This window comes from Camelus dromedarius, chromosome 13, assembly GCF_036321535.1.
Source record: "Camelus dromedarius isolate mCamDro1 chromosome 13, mCamDro1.pat, whole genome shotgun sequence".
NCBI classification, from domain to species: Eukaryota; Metazoa; Chordata; class Mammalia; order Artiodactyla; family Camelidae; genus Camelus; species Camelus dromedarius.
The window spans coordinates 56,177,804-56,198,099 of record NC_087448.1 but is presented as its reverse complement, the minus strand read 5'-3'; the positions used below and the strand labels follow the sequence as shown (position 1 = coordinate 56,198,099).

Genomic DNA, 20,296 nt, shown 5'->3' with positions numbered 1-20,296 from the left:
CTGGAGGAAGCCCTGTACACTAGAGAATGATGGATTTTACATTCATACCTAGAAATCTAAAAGGCTGCAGTAGAATCACAACTTAGTTAATTACAAGATAAAATGTGTTTCATGGCAACTTATTTTAAAGGATTCAGAAATTTAAGCTGATGCCGTGCCTGGCACCACTACAAACCGGATCCCCAGACCAAGGAAGTAAGTGCTAGTGAAGCCCCGCGTGGAGTAGACCAGTGCCAGGGGACCCTGCACTGGAAATCAAGGACAGTGATAGACTAGTGAAGGCTGCCAGGCTGCCGAGCATCTGCTTGACCAACCCATGCATGCATGAGTGAATGGTCCTTGAGGACACTGGGAACGTTGGGGGAAAAAATTCAATCCACTGGGCTATTGAAGCCAAATGCTAATCAATATAAAAAGTAGACTGGAAGTCAAAAGAATCTACAGGTTGGTGTGTGATTCTCACAAATGTATTTCAGGAAAGACCATCCTAGATGTGTTTCAGATATCTGATGGTTCATGGCTTAATAAAAAAAAAAATGGGTAGATTTATTCTCTTTTGCTTTGGAGGCAGAATTATTGGACGGTACAGGGAAGCAGATTTCCGTTTAAGATGGAAAAGAACTTTCCTATTTAGTTCCCTGCTGAAATTGCTGCCTCACAAGAAATGAACTTCTGGTCCCTGAAATTGTCTTAACAGTTGTTTTTAAAATGTAGGTTTTGTTATTGTTCAGGTATGGTGAGCAGGAGACTACTGCCATTGAAAAAGATGATTTGTTACAGTTTCCAAGTGGAGAGGGCACACCATGCCACACAGGGACCCACGGGTAAGCATCAGGGTTGGTCAGGAGGCAGAAGGAGCTATGGGAGGCATGGGCATGAGCCTTTATTGTGGTTTCCTTTGGTTTCGCTAGTTTAAATAATTTTATCAGGCTTTGGGATCTAGGTGTTGTCTCAAATTGTCTGGTACCTGGTCCTGCAGTGAGTAAGACAGGGGAATATTGATTGACATGGGATGTAAAAACCAGATAGAGAAAGAGGGGGCTCTGAATTGGTTGATTTGCAAATGAAAGGCAGGCCCCTGGGGTGAATTGTTTGCAGTCTCTAGGACTTCGCTAACCCGTCAGTGAGGCCCCAGTAAAGCATCAAGAACACAGGAAATAAGGAAACATCATTAATACACAGGCTGGATGACTATCCCAGAGATCTTGTAAATATGGTTCCTGCCTGGTTAGCAACTGAACTAGATACTTTTCAAAACTCTCTGATTGCGATTCATTTACACTGTTGCCAAGTCTCCAAACAAGTTAAATTGAAAACAAGGAGTGGGAGAGGCAGAATCTCCAGAGATCTGTACTAGGACTTAGGACATTAAAATTTATATTAATTCTGGAAAGGGGGAATTGATACTATCGCTTATAGGAACGTAATGCTAGTTCAACAGGGTGAACGAGGTTTCACGCAGTTCTATGAGTAGACAGAAGTGACGAGAGATGAACAAGAAACTGAGATTGTATATTTGGGGATAAACTGTAAAAACTATGAGTATGGTGGTCTCCTTATTCAAGGTCAGAAAAAGATCTCTGACGTTCTAATCCAGTGTGTGGTCACAATCAAATGCATATGTAAAATGCTATTATGAGGAAGGGTTTTCAAAATTAAGCAGACAATCTTATCAACCATTGTAAGAAACAAGACACAAAACGTGTCCTTCCTGACCTGTGTTTGGTTTGTTTATTGCATTACAGGTAGGGTGAACTTGGACTTGCTATCAAATTCCAGAATTCTAGTAATTAAGGCAATGACCCTTGAAACTAAAAAAAAAAAAAAGGAATATTTTGAAGCAAATGGTTCCATGTTATTTTCACGCTGTGTAAGGAACAGGTTTATTCCACCCAGCGGTGGTATAGGGATACTTAGTTTTGAAACTGAATTGTTAAGCAAGAAGGCATCTTGGAGACCATTTGTCCGAATCCTCACTTCCCACATGGGGAAAGTGGCCCAAGAGAGATTAGGTGTCTTGGCCGAGGTGACAGCAAAATCCAGGTAATTCAATATTCATTAAATAAATATAAGCACTTACTCTGTCAGGTGCTGTGTAAAGTTCATTCTGCCCCGTATGAGATTAGATAAATCCATGAACAATTTCTAAAGGTTTCTAAAGGGTTTTTGATAGAAGCTAGAAATTTAGAACATATCTTTTTAACGTTGACAATCTGAAAGATAGTTTAGCAGCCCTACAAAACATATCCTCATAAAACCACCTAAGACTGAACAAAGGCCAGGATAGACCATTAGACAGATTCACAGTTGATTACCCTTATTTGGTGGTTGGTGCCTGTAGAGGTGCCAGAAATGATGAAATAAATACCTACCTTTATCTATGTGACAGCTCTCCATTAGCGCAAATAGACAGACTTGTTTTTTCTAGCATCCCAGTGAAAATATGTCATGGTAACAGTAAATTAGAACCATTGGGATTTATTTTACATGCCTTTGTTTGGGGGATTGGGTTTGCTAAAGAAAATATTTAATTTGAAGAACTCTTTCATTCCTTCTGCAGAATTAAATTTTTGAGAAGCAATGATTCAGAAGTCTTTATAACATAAAAAAAAAAGAGAAAAATAAAGTTTTAATGCCCACAAAAGGAGCTCAATACAAGCACAATTGCTTGAGTAAACTCGACCTTTGCCTTAATTATTTAATTGCTTCACTCTTCATTACATATTGATTATTTTAAAATGACTACTGATTCAGGTCTGATAGATTTGCCTTGGAGTAAAAATGGATCTAATCTGTTAATACAAATGTATTTTAATCTATTTTAATGGCCATTAAAAATTGGCAATTTGGGACTTTGAGCTGATCTGTAGTTTAGCTTTTCCTGTGATCTGCTTCTAGTCAACATAGAGTTTCCCCAAGTGTGTCCAAAAAACACCAATTCTACAGGATGTTATTAGATATCATGCAAAAATGGTTCAAAGGGCCAACTAATTTAGGAAATTTTACATCTATTTACTGTAGGACTTCAGAGAACCGGCTGGTGACCAAGAGAGGGAGACAGAGTGTGCAACATCACCTAGGCCTCTAATCAAAGAACTCTTTTTCTTCTGAATAGGGTGCTAGGGAATACTTTAGCAAATACTCGCTAGTGAATTCAGGTTATTCAGGAAAATAATTGAAAGCTGGCTGTAGGCATAAGTAATATAACTTGCTTCTGCATTTCAGAGGGACTGCAAAAGAAGATAAAATAATTGATCATGAACTATCCGCCCAGCAGTGTTGTAAGACTTTACATCTATTCACTCATTTCACATTCAGAACAACCTTATAAGGTAGGTACAATCGCCACCATTTTATAGATACAGAAACTGAGTTCATGTGGCCAAGAGGAGGCAGAATGAGGATTCAAACTCACACTTGTTAACTACTTCACTATATGGCATTTCATTGTTCTTAGATGCAGTGTCAGACTGCTGGTCGCCTCCTGGTATCTGCTCTGTTTTACTCTTCTTTAGTAATAGAATATTCCATTTTTAGCCAACCACATGGCTATAGGGAATACTGACAATATTTCCCAGCCTCATTCACAGCTAGATATGACTGTGTCACTGTTCCTCTGGCCCAAAGGATGCAAGCAAAAGTGGTACATATAAATCCCAGGAAGTACCCTTAAAAGGAGGGATGTGTGCCTTCTTCCTAGCTCTCTTCTTCTTGTGGCTAGAAGAAGAAGAAGGCAATGGCTAGAGCCCCGGAAGCCAGTTTGAACCACAAAGTGATCTTAAGAATGCATGCTATGTACAGCAGAACAACAAAATAGAAGTCTCCCTGGTCCTTGTCACCATGGAGCTGCCATATCAGCTCTGAACGGCTCACTGCCAGACCTATACGTTAGAAGAAATAAATTTCCCTCTTGTAGGAGCCATTTTTATTTTGGAGTCAAATGTAACTCTAATCCTAAGTGATATGATACAAAGCTTGAAAAGGAGGCTAGAAGATAAGCTTCATTTCAGTGCTCTTCAGACTCAGATATATCTCAAAACCCTTAGTGACTTAACCTCAAAAAGGCTGACAATTATTTATGTAGTCTGGAAACACTATGTCAGTTTGAGGAAGGAAAAGGAAATAATGAAGATGGCCAACATCACATAGCTTTTGGATTATTGTTATTTTACCACAATGCCTAGGAATCTGCCAGTCTGGATGGAGTGGCTTCAGCATGTCCACAGGGGGTTCAGAGGTGTGTCTCATTTCTACCAGGACAGCTCTGTCCTCCCCTCTCTGAGTGTGGTCCTCTTGGGCATGCAGGTTAGGTTGGTCTGAAAGTGAATGTGCTGCTGTCAGCTGTTCTAACATGTGAAAGGGGGAGAATTCATTCGCAGGGAAAGAGTGAAATCCCATGATTGAGGATAATCATTTCTGTAATAAACTCAAGTAAAAACAAATTTCCATACAAGTTAATGACATTATAGAAAAAATAAGAGAGTAGAAGACATTTTCACAAGTAAATTCTCAAGGACTTCAAAAGATCAGATACACAGTTTGAAATGCAGAATCACAGAACGTCAGGGAAAGTGGGACGTTGATAATGTCTTACTGAAAGAAGAGCAGTCACTAATATTTTTTAAAACAGCACTTATTTTATTCTGATTAGAAAATGCTATAATTAGCCATCAGAGAAATGCAAATCAAACCCACAACCAGATACTACTTCACACCCACTACGATGGCTGTAATCACAAAGACATGTTGTAGCAAGTGCTGACAAAGATTCGGAGAAAGTGGAGCCCTCAGACACTGCCGGTGGGAATGTGAAGTGGTGCACTTCTTTGGAAAAAGATGGCAATCCCTCAGAAGGTTAACATAGAGTTAACATATGACCCAGCAGTTTCTCTTGTAGGTACATATTCAAAAGAAATGAAAAACACTTGTGCACACAAAAGTTTACATGAATGTCCATAGCAGCATTACTCACATTAGCCAAAAAGTGGAAACAACGCAAAGGTCTTAGTCAGTTTGGACTGCTACTACAAATTACCTTTACCATAGACTGAATGGCTTCAACAAGAGAAATTTATTTCTCATAGTTCTTGAGGCTGGGAAGGCTAAGATAGGGTGCCAGTGTGTTTGGGTTTTGGTGAGGAGCCTCTGCCTCTTTGCAGATGGCCCTTTTCTCATTGTATCCCCACGGGGTGGAGAAAGATTGAGAGTTCTTGGGTCTCTTCTTGTAAAGGCACTAATCCCATCAGGAGGGCCCCACCTTCATAACCTATTACCTCCCAAAGGCCTCACCTCCTAACACCATCACATTGGAGATTAGTCTTCCACATATGAATGTTGGGGGAACACAAGCATTCAGTCCACAGCAGCCCATAAACTGATAAGGGAATAAATTAAGTGTGGTAGTTATACCTGTACCATGGACTATTATTTGGCAGTAAAAGGAAATGAAGTCCAGATGGATGCTGCAACATGGCTGAACCTTGAAAACATGCTAAGTGAAAGAAGTCGGTCAGTCACCAGGGACCACATCTTGTATGATTCTCTTTACATGAAATGTCCAGAATAGGCAAATCCACAGAGACAGACGGTAGATTAGTGGTTGTCTGGGGACATTGGATGGACATGGGGGTGATGGCTAAAGGGTATGGGTTTCTTTCTGGTGGGATGCAAAAATTCTAAAATTAACTGTGGTGATGGTTGCACGACTCTGTAAATAGACTAAAATAGACATTGAAGAGACATTGAACTTTACACTTTATTTTTTCAAATTTTTATTGAAGTATAGTTGATGTACCATATTATATAAGTTACTGGCATACAATATAGAGATTCACAACTTTTAAAGGTTATACTCCATTTATAGTTATTACAAAATACTGGCTATATCCCCTGTGTTGTACAATATATCCTTGTAGCTTATTTTATACATAGTTTGTGCCTCTTAACCCCCTATCCTTATACTGCATTGGGGCCCCTCCCTCCTGTAACTTACCTGAGCCTTCAGGCCTGCATATTCCTCTCACATATACCACTTGTATTTGATGATGGAGTGCTGCTGTGCATACTCAGCTTCACATCTTGGTGGTCATATAACACCCAGTTCTTGATGGGCAGCTCAGGTTGCAGGGTAATTTGGGGGCCCACAGTACACATTCAGTCTCTACGGAGGCCCAAGGGCAGGCTATGAGCTGTTTCACACAAGGAGAGTAGTTGTCTGCAGAGGATGGCGGAGCTTTGCTCCAACATCCTAAAGGCCTGTGCTACATTTCAGCAAGTGGCATTTTTATTTGCCATCAACACTCTAAGCTCTGCTGGGCCCTGTGGCCCTGGCAGCAGAACCGCTTGTCTGACAGTGCAGGCTTGTTACAGAGCCTTCCCCAGTCAAAACCAGCAGCTTTTTGTGCCAGTCAGTCAGCGAGCTGGAATAACACCATCACGTGAGAAATATATTGCTTCCAAAATCCAAAGATGCCCCCTTGTTGTTGTGCCTCTTTTTTGGTTGTAGAGGGGAAGGGATGCATTTTAAGGAGTAGGGGGTTATGCTCCACCTCTGAGAGGACAGAGTAGCTACATGATTTATTTGGAATTCTTCTGCATAGGCAATTTGTCTATTCTCCCCAGTTATCTATTTATTCAATCATCTATTTATATCAGTATGGACCCATGGACATTTATTTATATTTTGGGTTATAATCCAGTGCTACTTGACTAATTTTATTGCTCAGATTGTTCCAGCTTTGGCCCCTGGGGTCTGTAGTTTATGAAGGTCCCTAGGTGATTTCAGTGTGCTGCCAAGACTGAGAAGCTCTAAGTAAAACATTATTTAGAGTTCTATCACCATGAAAGCACTGATTTCCCTAAAATTCAGGCAGATGCAAACAGAAAGTAACACAGGACTTCAGATGGAGCCACATATGCCCACTGATACTAATCTATACCTGAAAAGGGCAGTTAATTGTGGATTTCTACTTCACACTCATTAGGACAGCTGTTATCAAAAAAATTGGAAAATGGCAAGTGTTGGCCAGGATGTGTAGAAATTAGAACTCTGTGCGTTGTTTGTGGGAATGTAAAATTGTTCAACCACTTTGGAAAACAGTTTGGTAGTTCCTCAGAAAGTTAAATCACGTAGAATTACCATATGATCCAGTAATTCCACTACGAGGTATAGGTATATTCAAAAGCATTGAAAACAAGGACTCACTGTTCACAGCAGCATTACTCACAATAGCCAAAAAGTGGAAACAACCCAAATGTCCATTAACCCATGAGCAGATAAACAAAATGTGGTATATACATACAGTGGAATATTACTCAACCTTAAGAAGTAATGAAATTCTGACACATGCTAGAACAACTTGAGGGTATTATGCTAAATGAAATAAACCAGACTCAAAAGGACAATTATTGTATGGTTCCACTTATCTGAGGTACTCAAAACAGGCAAATTCATAGAGGCAGAAAGCAGACTAGAGAGTACTGGGGGCTAGGAGGAGAAAGGAATGAGGAATTATTTGTTTGGAAAGATGAAAAAGTTCTGGAAATTCATAGTGGTGATAGTTGCACATATTGTGAATGAAATACTGGTTGAACAAATGAATGAATAAAATGAGCCTTGCAGTCCTTACCTCCACTCATGCTGATGACTCTGCCTGGGTGGCTCTTGTCACTCTTTGCCTGGCTGGCTGCTGCTTGGACAGGGTCTCAGTTTCTCACTCTCTCGGGGGGTGCCTTCCCTAGCTCCTCAGACGAGTCAGATTTCCTTGTTCCTGCACATTTCATCATCTAGTGCTTAATGTCTGCCTCCAAGATTCCTGGGATCATGTCCATTTTGTCTGTTCCTCCTGCCTTGCACATATGGGTGCTCAATGAACGTGTTTGAATGAATTGATTTTATAAAATGAAGTTAATGCTTATCTGGATTGTGGTGAAGAGTTAATGAGATTTTGTGTGTCATCTGCTCAGCAGAGTGTTTGGCACGTAGTACGCACTCCATGATAACAGTAGTAGCAATACACAAACGTTAGAAGGGACCAGACCCACCACTCAGCAGACTGAAGCAACACACATATCCTTTCACTGCATGGTTTTAAGAAGGATGCATCTTGAAACAAAGAATAAGCAAATCCCATTAATAATATTGATGCCTGTGAGACTGTTAGATCTTACAGTTCTTTCTGCATTTTCTTTAACAGCTGTGGCCTGATCAGGTCACTGTCTTGCTTGGCTGTACAGTGATTCTCTTTCACTCTTGGGGTGAAACAGGGACAGATCTAGCTTTATGAAGCCTAAAGCTTATTCAGTCTGGGGCACCCTCATTCAGAAAAATATGAAACTACAAATAACTACAACATTAGGCATCAAAGTGAATATTAAGAATGAGAAACAAAATTTTTTAAGTTTACAAATATTACAAACATTATGCAATTAAGAAAAATAAGGATATGTTTAATCAATTGATAATTAAATCACCTCTGTAATAGTCTTTTCTCTACATTTTTTGGCTGCATACTCTTTAATCACCTGCTTATGTGATGACAATCTTTGTATTATCTCGTAAAGAAAAGAGAAAGATTATTCAGCACATTCTCTGGCCTAATTGGTTGAAATTTGTTTTTTATTATTGATAAATTAGGAAAGCTTCTTTCAGCTTCACAAATTATGGCTAGTAAGGCCTTATAAATATTTAAGATGGTTATGCAATTGAGGAGAACCTATATCGAGTTTCTTCCCCTATGACCCGTAAGATCTCAGGGCATGATCAAGCATATTCCTCACGGGAAAGAACCTTCCAGTCATCAGAACTAAATTCTCTGCCCACAGTTTTCATCTTTGATGATCAGAATGTTCCACAGATTAGCTTCTGGCTCTGTAGTTCAAGCCTTGCTTCTCTTCCAGTACCCACATATTTCTGGTGCCAGGCACAGCAGGACACGTTCGTGAAGCAATATGACCTCTGGCCCTGTCTCTTCGTGTCACAGTATCAGAGAAGTCCAAAGAGTGGATGGCTGGAGAGAGCCTGGAGCCATGCCCATGTCTGGGCAGCTAGTAGTAACTTAACTATATGTGAAATGACCGTGACCCCCACAGCTACCTCCCAAGAAACCGTCACTAAATAGATCCCCCAGCTCAACTGCCCCTGAGCCAGAGCCCAAGGACCTGTGGCTACTCCAGCATACCCAGCACAGGGGAAGTGACACAGAGGAGAAGTTGAAGTGAAACAGACAACAGCTGCTGTTAACCAGTTGTGGTTAAAATGTCTTATTTTTATAAATTTTACAAAAACACACAACCATAGGAGTATGTTGCAAGAGTCCTTCCCAGGACTTGGAAAAGCCTGCGTAGATGAAGAGCCCAGAAGCTTCACAACTACTTATTCAATGAACTAAATAACTGAACGAATGAATAAATGAACTTACTAAATTGAAAGGGTGAAGGAATGTCCTTGGTAGTAAAATTTTCTAGCAGATGAAAGATCTGACCAAGCCAGCATGACAGTCCAGTCTCTGGATAGTTTTTTTCCTACTGTCTCACAATGTATTTAATCATTCTGCTGTTGACGGACATTTGGATTGTTTCCAGTTAGAGCTATACAAAAATGCTGCTATGACATTTTTGTGCATGCCTTTTGGTGCACATGTGCAATCCTTTCATTGATTTTATACCTAAGAGTAGAATTGCTGAATCACAGGGTGTTCATTTCCATCAGCAGAAAAACGCCAGCATCTCTTGTCTTTTAAAATATTCATATTTCTTTCTAGCTAATTCCTCATTTCTCTGTTCCTCTTCATAGTAAAACTTCTTCAAAGAGCTGTCTACACACAAGGCCTCTATTCTTAATTTCCCATTCATTATTTTTCATACTCACTTGTTCTTGTTTAATTTCTGCCTATTTATCTTTCATAATTTCATATTCTTTTTTCTTTTTTGGAACATGGACAACAGCATATTAAAGTCAGTCGCAGGCAAATCTGAAATTGGTGGAATGTCATTAAAAACCTTTCCAAATTAATCTTCACAGAAGCAAAAAACATTTGAATTCTGTTTGTTATAAGTATTTATAAAATAAAAAGGCAACAACTCAATACATGAAACATACAAAATTATGTGTTCCTACCAGCACACACATCAGTAAGAAACTTAGGTAGCACAGGCAATCCTAAATACACTGTAATCAACATAAACCATCTCTATACAGGTTAACCAAACTTGATATAGATTTCACACTGTGCAATAAAACAAAGACCAAACAACAAAATGTCCAAAATATATCTTGAAGTTTATGTGACATGTCATTACACAGTAATGCCCTAGTGGAAGGCCCCAGGGAAAACTAATATTAACCCCTAGTGTTAAGGGCTCCTAGCCAAGTCACAGAAACTCAAAAGATTGACCTTACTGAATATTGATGCTTTTTATTAAAGATTTAAGTCTCAAGTGATTTAGTCAAAATGATGTTTCACAGCATCTACAAAGTGCATTACAGCAAAACAAAGTATGGAAACAGCCAATCTACAAAAGTTGTTAGCATAGGTAAAAATCACAGGGAAATGAAGATGGGATCTGTAGGTATCTGGGTTTGTTGTGTGATATCATTTGAGTACAGATGAATTTCTCATATCAGTTCCAAATACGTGCATGCTCTTTGGAAAAAGACAATCTTGTTTTCTTAAAAAGATCATCTTGTTATTAGTCAGTTGTAATCATGATTTAGCATCTTGGTTATCAGTGGCAATGTGACTTTCTTTTTCAACATTAGGGACAGGGCAAATGAGATAAGGAGCAATATTAATGACAACAAAGTAAAAGTAAATTAAATTCAGTCCACTTCCAAACTGACAGCACCTTATAAATGCCTTATATAGGTAACCTGACGGATTCTGGATAAGCATTCACACAAATCAGTAGTCTGCTGGCAGGTAGGGAAGACTTGCAACCTGGGGGTGCTTTTCTACTAGTGAGCACATGCAGTTGTGTCACATAAGAAAAACTAAGGACTGAATAAGCCATTTTTCTCATTTACTTGTAATACCTATTGTGCTTTAATTTTTCTCTTTGAGCATCTTAAACAAATATTTAAAAATCTTCGTCACACTACCCCTTCCTAAAAGCAGTGCACTGACCAGGGGAGAGGACATCTGGGAGGAGCCTGGGAGGGGGAAGCCTGGTCCCTTCCCTGTACACTGAACCCTCTATTTAATGAAAGTAGCCCCCTTCCCCCGATTTGAGACACCACTGCCTGTCTTGGCATGTTAGCAGCCTCAGCCTCCCTACCATCTAGTCTGAAGTGCCAACTATAGCAAATGACCTAAACTGACAAAACTAGAGCTTTCCGAGAGAGAAAAAGCAGAAGTTGGGTCCCTGTTGTCACTCATGGCTCAGCAAGATTGCTAGTATTCCTAGCTATTGAAGTAGCTCAGAATGAAATGAATTTGAAAGATGGAATGAAATTGAAAATGAAATGAAAATGAAATTGAAAGGTGGTCAAGCAGGGTTTAAAGAGAGCTGTGTTGCCAGGAAACTCCAAGCTGGGCAAAAAGGAGGCTGTGATGGTGCAATTCCACACACCAGCACCGCCAACAGGATACGAGCTGCTAAGGCAAAAGGCGTGCAGGGTCCTCCCCAGTGTCCCTGTAGAGGCTACCACCGAGGGCAGAATCTACGAACTCAACATACTTCTGGAAAATGAGAAGGAGAGACATGGTACAGGCTGTTGACCCAGGCCAACATGTGTTGCTTCCCCTGTCCCATTTTTACAATTTTATTGAGGCATAATTTTTCTTATAATAAACTGTATGCATTTAAAGTACCATTTGATAAGTCGGATACGCATCATGAAATCATCACCACAAACAAAATGCTGAACATCTCTTTTGCCCTCAAAAGTTTTCTCATGCCTCTTTCTTATGCCTCTTTCAGCCTCCCTTTCATACCTCCCTTCAGCCTGTCCCTGGACAACCTGCTTTCCTTCTATATAATTAGTTTGTATTTTCTAGAATTTTATATAAGTGGAATAATGTAGTATGTATTTATTCTCTGGCTTCTTTCATTCAGCATAATTCTTTTGAGATTCATCCGTATTCAGTAGTGCCTCTCCATTTTTCCCCCACTGAGTACCGATCCACTGCTTGGACATACCACAATTTGTTTATCCATTCCCTTGCTGTTGGACATTTAGGTTGTTTTCAGGTTGGGGCCATTACAAATAAGGGTTCCATGGTCATTTACTAACAAGTCTGTGTGGACAAAGACTTTTTGTCTTAGGTACAAACTAGAAACGGAATGGCTGCTTTATAAGGATGTGTGTATTTAAATGTTTAAGAAACCACCAAATTGTTTTCTAAAGTGATTGCACTATTTTCTATCCCCTATGGCAGCGTATGAGCATTGTAGCTGCTTTATATTCTAACGCACACTTGCTATAGTCAGTCTTTTTAATTTCAGCCATTCTAGTGGGTATGTCGTAGTGTTTCACTGAGATTTTAACTTATAGTTCCTGGATGACAAATAATATTCAGTAGCCATTCGTGTGCTTTTTTTTTCTAAGATTTCTGTTCAAATCTTTTGACCCTTTCTTAATCGGATTGTTTGTCTTCTTATTACTGTGTTGTAAGAGTACTTTATATATTCTGTGTATAAATCTTTTGCCTGATAAATGTGGTTTGCATTTTCATATGACTTTTCTTTACTGCTTTAAATTTTGATAAAGTCCAATTAATCAGCCATTTCTTTAATGGCTTCTTTTGTGTTCTAGCTAAGAAAACTTTGCCTATTCCAGGGTCACAAAGATTTTCTTCTGTATTTTCTTCTAGGCGTTTCATGATTTTAGGTTTTATATTTAGATCTGTGATCCATTTGTATATGGTTTAAGCTAAAGGTCTGTAGTAGTTTCTTAGGGCTTCCATAACAAAGGAAGGCAAACTGGGTGGCCTAGAACAACAGAAAGTCATTGTTTCACAGTTCTCGAGGCTGGAAGCCCAAGATCAAGGTGCCAGCCGGGCCGTTCTCTTTCCAAAGGCTCCAAGGAAGAATCCTTTCTTGCCTCTTCCACCTTCTGGTGGTTTCTGACCATTCTTGCTGTTTCTTGGCTTTTAGACACTTTACTCTGATCTCTGCCCTCATCATCACACATTCTCCCCATGTCTGTGTCTCCACATGGCCATCTTCTTATAAGAACACCACCAGTTATATTGGATTAGGGGCCATCTACTCTTGTATGACCTTATCTTAACTACTTCTTCAATGACCCTGTTTCCAAATAAGGTCACATTCTGAGATACTGGAGGTTAAGACTTCAACATATCTTTGGTCACAGTTCAACCCATAATAAGGTCAGTGTTCATTTTTTCATTTTTTTCTATGCATCAGTCAGGGTCCAATGAGTAGACTGAAACCACACAGTAACTTTAACATGGAAAGTTTAATATAAATAATTATTAACTATAATAAGGGATTGGAGGAACAGAAGATTGACTTGTAAGAGGTAAAAGAACCTCTAAAGACTGTAGAAGTAGCAGAAATAGGAACTAGTTGCTAACCCTGGGGCTTAAGGTTACCAAAGATGAAGCCCATTCTCCAAGGTTGAGATCCACACCACGCAGGTGTGGCCGTGGCTGTCAGGATGACAGAGCAGTTTGCTGGGGTGCTGTGCTAGTGAGACTCACTGAATACAAGCCATTTGGGGTGCTAGGGTAAGCCTTGCACAGGAAGGCACCATGCCTTGTAACTTGCCCAAAGCTGCTCTCTGGGATGCTAAGGAAAGCTATTCACAGGCAGATACCATGTTGTCATCATTATACTGTGAAGCTGCCCAAGGTGGGATCAGAGGAGGCTGCCCACAGGGTTGTACATGCCATATGGCACTGACAACTGGGGGCTTCTGGCCCCTGTATCCTGCAGGAGCCCAGCCTGACAGAAGCCACCTTTGCTGCAGGAGCCTAATGAGAGAAGCACATTGGAACCAGGTAGCATGACTCCTCCCTCCTCCAGTGTCCCCTACAGTACCCTCAACTGACAACACTTAGCATCATGTCAGCAGGCAAATGAGAAATGTTTACAAGATTCAGCTCCATGATTTTAGAGCTGGCCATGAAGTATGGATTGGGAGCTGAGAGGCAAAAAATTGATAACTTACACAGCCCACTCCTTTGGTTATTTAGCATCCATCTGCATCCTTCCAGACACATTACAACTTCTGTAAAATAGCAAAGCAGCTTCCTATTTCTATGTAACAAGATGCAGGTATCCTTACAAGTGAAGAAGTTCTCACCCATCCCCCAAATGATGAGAAGCAAGGTCCAAGCAGTCACTATATCCACCACTGATTATATTAACTAAGCTTCAAATGTTGTCCCAATTCCATTTACTGTTCGGTTATCCTAAAGACTAGGTTATAAATGTAACTTCCAACCACTTATATATAAAATAAAAATGAGAAGAAAGATAAAGATGAAAATGGTTAGCATATAAAAATAGAAACTTACATAGAACACGCAAAGAGAAAATATGTGAAGCCATACAGTCTTCACTTCTGTAACTGGCCGTGAGGCCATCATTGATATCTACAGCTTCTTTCTTTCATTGCCCATTATGAATTTCCCTCCGTCAGCTCCTCCGCTGGTGGGGGTTCTGGTGAAATAATCCAAAACTTCATTCCCCAAAGAATCAAGCAGTCAATTACCTTGTGTTTGTTTGTTTCTGTGATTTCCATTAACTCTTAACATTAATGCTAAAGACACCCTACAAGATCCCCTGTGTTCCAGACACAGTCCTCCTTGTCCCCATTATGTAGCAGTGACTTGGTTTCCCCTTAGTACTAATTAAGATCAGTCACTTCAGCCATTAGAGTAACCCTTTTTCTGCTTGTTGGTTCAGTGGCATAAGGAGCCCAAAACGACCCGGTGGAAGTCTCACCTTCCGATTTAATTAAACCATTGTTGTTTCCCCTGGTGGTGAGATTTCCTCTTCGGGGACTAAGACCTCCCGACCAGCAGAACTCAAGATTATTAGGATGAGAAGCAAAAATTAACTGTGAGTGAGTTACTGGGTATGATAGTAAGAAGACTCACCCCCAGTTCCACCCCTTGATTCTGGGCCCTGTGTTCCGGGAGATTCTGGACCCTGTGTCTGGTTATGTGGGAGAGAGCAGGGTTCTTCCTCGAGAGGTGCCTGCCTCCTCTTTAATCAAGGAGCTCTGGTCTGTAACTTGACTTACACCTGGAAACTGGATAAGAGGCCATGACTGTCCACAGTGGTCACTCAAGGCTGGCAATTTGGCTACCCTACTTAGAGTTTTCCCCTCTCATATAGCTCAAGCAATACTCCAGTAGACTGCCTACCTATTTCATTCGCAGGAACAGCAGGATAAATTAAGCCATCAAAGATCTCTGCAGGCCAAGGCATTCTGATAACCCCTGACAGTAGATGCATCCACTTTGTCTTTGGTGATTAAGAGCTGCCACTGCCTCTGCTCCTCTGAGATCCCATCATCCCCACTGGAATTGGAGAGACCATGTCAATGATGGTATCTTCCACATGGCTTACCAAGGAGAGGAACCACAGAGCTCTCCATTGAGAGAGCTTGCGAGGGCTCCACTCATGCAATTCTCAGTGCTTTAGTGAGGGAGATGTGTTCTGGGCCTTGTCATGGAACGTAGTTGGGGATTAGGACTGAACAATGATGTGTTAAGAACAGCAAAGAAATGTTTTGTACCATCTTCTGGGCTCTGTTCACAACTGAATTTTTTCCTTATTATCTGGGCTATTTAGATATTGTAAACATTTTAGAGTGTGGCAGAAAGTTACAGAAATATATTAGGGTATTTCATGAATCAAAGCCTCAGGAGGGCCAGAAACTAGGGATATTTCTGGATTCCTCAGATGCATTCATTTGTATCTCTCTCTCTCTCTCTCTCTCTCTCTTTTTAATTTAAGATTCTGCCACCATCATGACAGATTTTCCATCCTCTGTATTGGGTCTCTCCATTCAAATTCTAGAAAAAGAAGCTGATTTCTCTTTTTCCAATTTGATAAACTTTCCTGGAGACTTTACTGACCAAAGCCAAATTCAGTTCCAATTCAGTTTCAAATTCAAAGGCATGTTTTTAAGTGGCCTGGTTAGCAAGTATTTTAAAGAGCAAAGACCTTTCACATCAATTTCCACAAATGCATCCAACATCTTGCTTTAAACTGGGAACAGTGCTTGGGGAATTACACAGTGGTATGTATGAACCTGAGCAGGCTGTACTCACAAGGGAAAATATGTAAGTTATCTAAGCATAGTAAATACTTCAGCGTTTAGATTTCAGAGTAGGAATGTCTCATGTAAACAGTGGCGATGACTATCCCTGTAGCAAAATTTCTAAGCATGAGAATAAATCAAATTTTTCTAAAGAACATTTGCTCAGTAATATGTTTGCCCTTTTATTCATAGGGGAGAAGAGGGAAGAAATCTGAAAAACATACTTATACTACCCTTCTCTTTTCTCATATCCTTTTCCTTACCATAAAATAAAAGTCATGGTGCACTGAATCTCAAGGCCAGCACCGTATCACTAAAGCTGTCAACTTTTGCAGATTCACACCTTGGCAGTTCAGTGCTCCTCAACTGGCAAACTCCCCTCTGGGTGTGGGTTTCCCTGAAGCCTCCCAGATCCCTGCGTGAGTACTGCTCCGAAGCCATGCACCAGCCAGGCCTTGAAAGGAGAAAAGAAAACTCTTTCATACAGTTAAATGAAACAGATTTGTGCTCTCTCGACTCTCTCTTCACTTTTGCCTACAGAATATGGGGTCCTTGAGGTGCCTGACATATATGGTGTTTAAAACTGAAAGGCAACTCCATCATTTCAAAAGCAGATGGTAGGAATATTTGCCGAGGACACACATGAAACATTACATTCTGACCCACGGGCAGTGAAGATTCCATCTTCCCGTTCTCTTCCACCTGAGATTTCGGTCCTTATCCCCTCAGTACTCCCTGATTAATACTTCTTTCCTCAGAGTTGTGGTTTCATGTTTTTGTCTGTAACTTCCTGCCAAAGCTATTTGTTACCTCTACGTCTCTAAGAGGGTCCCAGCCACTTTTATGCCCTTCTTTTTTTCTTTTTCCCATCTACAGAGTTGATTGCATTTGAACTCAGTGAGTTTTCAGTCTCTGGATATCTTTATTTTAATCAATGGTGCTTTCTAACTGAGTTGGCACACTAACTCCTGCGCAAGCCAGACCCACGTGTTTGATCTAGATTGGTTAACCACACCGCTAGTCATAGAGTTGGCTTGGAAAAATTGTTCCAACTTCCAGACCTTTGTGAAAATCGAAGTGAGTTAGAAGTACCCATTTGTAGAATAATGAACCAGTCTGGACAAACCTAACTGTTTTGGGGAGTGTAGCCTCAGATACAGATATAGATTAGGATTAATCATAATCCTGTTAGGACATACTTTCCTCAGTGGTCCTTAGGTGTCCTCTTCCAGTAGATATGATTATACTGATATAGATATAGGTATGGGTAAGCACCCATGAATTCACCATCTAAAGCAAAAACTAAGACCTTGACAAATTACATCACTCAAAACAACAAAAATGTATTCTTCCCTGTAGAAATACAAAAATGTGTCCAATCTCTATCTCTGTCTTCACATGGCCTTCTCCTCCAAGTGTTTCTTCCTCTATCTCTTCTTTTCTTACAAGAACATCAGTCATTTTGGACTTAAGGTCCCTCCTACTCCAATATGATGACAGCTTAGCAAATTACATCTGCAAAGTCCAGATAAGGTTTCAGGAGTTAGGACTTCAACATACCTTTGGAGGGACACAATTCAAGCAGTACATAAATGTCCAAATTTAGGAGAAAATGCCAAGCCATTTCCCAAAGTAGTTACAAAAATGTACACTCCCACCAGCATGGGATAAAACTTGGTATTATCAGGCTATTTAAGTTTTTACTAACAGAATGAGTGTAAGATTGTATGTCATTGCAGTCTGGATTTACACTTCCTGGTTAATAATTATGTTAAATATCTCTCCATATATTTATTGGCTTTGTGTTTCTGCTTCTGTAAAAAGTTATTTTTTTTTCTATTGGCTTCTTATGCTTTTTTTTCCTTTTACTTATCTGTAGGAGTTCTTTATATATTGATAACAATCCTTTGCCAGTTTCATGTATTTGGAATATCTTCTGTATAACTTTTCACTTTCTCTAAGGTAACTTTGATGAACAAAAGTTCTTAACTTTATATAGTAATATTTATCACTTTTCTTCCATAGTCAACATTTTTATGTCTTCTTTACATTATCTTTCCCTGCCCCAAGGTCTAAACTGTGTCTACCTGTATTTTCTACAAAGAATTTTAAATATATTTGGGGAAGAAGGGGATGTCTTTTCAACCTATCAGAAGTCAAGAGAAGATTGTTGAAATTGTCCATTACAGTGGTGAATTTATGCATTTCTGTCTGTCATTCCATCATTTTTGTTTCATGAATTTTGCATTCTTTTGTTTATTACATGTATGCACACTATGCATCTTAATGTTGTTGTCTTTAGGTTATATTTAGGTTAGTATTTTATCTAGTATTACTGTAGATAAACCAGTTTGATTTTGATGAGTATTTTACTGATGTATCTTTTTCCATTCATTTACGTGCAGCCTTTGCATTTTCCTTATGCTTTATGTTCGTCTCTTGTTAACAGCACATACCTGGATTTTTAAAAAATCCGACTTGTCAATCTTTTTCTTTAACTGATTAATTTAGTTTATATATATCTTACTGCAATTATTTATATGTTAGGACCTGTTTCAGCGACCTTAATATTTTATTTCAGTCTGACCCACTTTTTCTGTATTTATTGTTAATCCTTTCTTTAAATTAATAGCTATATATTCCCCTAATAAGAGTGAGTCTTTACTATACACTCATGTTATCTCTACTCCCCATGCTCACCTCATGTTACTATCTACATTTTAATGCCGGCTTATTGGGGATATGTTTGTTTTTTCCTTTAGTCATAGCTATTCTTTTAAGTCCAACAAATTTCACGAGTGTACTTGATGAACTTTACTTTGCGTATCTCTTGTAGTATCTACTAGATTTGCTCTCCCCTTATTTAAGCCCTTCTTTCAAAACAGTTTCCAGTGTTGTCTTCGTGTGATAAATTTTCTGGAGACTATTGTGTTGGAGAATATTTTTTTATCATGCCCTTGCTTTTGAGTGGCAGACTGGACATAAAGATAGAGGCTGGTTCTGACTTCTGTTCCTTCAATATTTTGAAACTACCACTCCACTATTTTCTTGACTTAATTGTTGCTATTGAAAAATCTGATGTCAACCTGACTTCGGTCCTCTTTTTGTGATCTCTTTCTTTTAAAATTTTTTATACTTCTTTAAAATTCTTGTTTTTACTATAAAATGCCTTGGTGTGGATTTTTTCCCTTATTTCTCCACTGTTATCTCTTTGATCTGTCATATTTTTATAATTATAGAAAATTATCTCAATTTTTCCTCAAACATTTCTTCCTCTTCATTTTTATTTTTCCTCTCTTTCTAGGACTCTTATTAACCACGTGGTAGTACGTCTACTTCTGTCTTCCAAATAACCTAGCTTTTTCTTTCTATTTCCAATGTCTGTGTCCTTTTCCTTCTTCCTTCTGAAAGATTTCCTCCACCAGGTCCCCCAAGTTGCTAATTTGTTCTGCAGATCTATCCATTCTGTCATATCCATCTGAAGTGTCCTTTTCAGCTATTACATTTTTCACACCTAACATTTCTTATTTTGTCTTCTTCTTTTTGGTTTATATTGTCATATATTTCTTTTCGTATGTTTATTAGGCCAAAATTAAATTATTGATTCATTTGTTTTCATATGTATACTTGGATTCTGTAATTTGTTATTTTTAACTCCAGGTAGGTGTGCTTCCCAAATCTCTCATTATGTTGACGGGTAAATTCATTTTCCCCTGAAAAGATTAGGCTCCTCCACCTGGTAATGCATAGAGAGGAAGGCCAGTCCTAATTAGGTCATTCCCAGGCAGCCCCAATTAACGCAGAGGGTGGATTAGGCCCAAGAGGTGGACAGAAGCCAGGGCACAAGAAAACCAGGGTCCTTCACTCCCCACCTCACAAAACAATGGAGTCAGGACTTCACTCTCTGTCTTCCAGGGATCTTCAGCATGAGGAGGAGACTCTTGGACTGTGATTTGCCAGCCCTGGGGATTCGGAGGAGAAGGGGAAGCCGTTACCCAGGGTTAATTAGCCCTCATTTCAAGCACAATTATGGAATCTAAAGTTGTGAATCTGACT

General features: G+C 39.5%; 1 long non-coding RNA gene across 1 annotated transcript; it reads left to right on the top strand.

Moving 5' to 3' along the window:
• Nucleotides 1-684: 684 nt before the first annotated feature.
• Nucleotides 685-20,273, top strand: LOC135322745 (uncharacterized). Its single transcript, XR_010383524.1, has 3 exons — nucleotides 685-824; nucleotides 3,226-3,332; nucleotides 20,156-20,273. It is a non-coding gene; the product is annotated as an uncharacterized LOC135322745 (long non-coding RNA).
• Nucleotides 20,274-20,296: the final 23 nt, after the last annotated feature.